Source organism: Cyphomyrmex costatus, unplaced genomic scaffold, assembly GCF_001594065.2.
Source record: "Cyphomyrmex costatus isolate MS0001 unplaced genomic scaffold, Ccosl1.0 scaffold23, whole genome shotgun sequence".
In the NCBI taxonomy this organism is placed as follows: Eukaryota; Metazoa; Arthropoda; class Insecta; order Hymenoptera; family Formicidae; genus Cyphomyrmex; species Cyphomyrmex costatus.
The window spans coordinates 53,464-54,373 of NW_017276368.1; positions in this window are offsets into that span (position 1 = coordinate 53,464).

Genomic DNA, 910 nt, shown 5'->3' on the forward strand with positions numbered 1-910 from the left:
ATATATATATATATATATTGCTTCTGTATAATATTATACATAAAAATATTAAATAAATATAAAAAGTGAAATTATATAAATAATTATTTAAATATATAAAAAAACTTATCCAGAAAATAAAATATTAAAATATTATTATTATTTATACTCGCGCACGTGCATGTACACTTACACATATAAAAATATAAATCATACCTTCATACATCATTATATATTATATATTATATACGAGTATTCTCTTTTTATTGAGAGATTCCAGATCATTGAATTCGTTAAAGATGTCTAATAGATGTATCTTATACATGATATCATCGCATAAAATATTCCTTTTTTTTTTTATATTAAAGAGAATTGTTCCCTCTATAGTTGCTTTCCATTTACTCCGATTCTCAGATAATTCTCACTTGTGACGTTATAACTCAGTTGAATGCGCGTTCCTTTTACATTCTGAGAAGTGAGATTCAACTGAGTTTTTATCTGCAAACTGCACAAGATCGAGACCGTGTGCTTTATTGAGTCTCGTAGACTCACTTTAAAAGTGAGATTATAAACCTGTGTTGTTATTTGTTAATTTTACTAAAGTAAGTAAGTAGTGACGTCATTAATCTGAGTATTTCATACTCAGCTCACTTCAGACCCAGTTTCACTTGTGTGTAAATGGAAAGCAACTTATACTTTACCACCCTAAAAATCTAAATATTAAAGAAAATGTGCAGTTTTACGACGCAACTCATAAAGAATATAGGAAAATATAAAGGAAACATTAAGAAGGAAAACATTTTATTAAATGTGGAAAGTATTAAAATTTTTACTGTCAATTTATACAATATTTTTCCTATTTTTCAATTATGTCTCTTGGTTGACAATTTATCTCTTCTATTTGAAATATATATATATATATATATATATA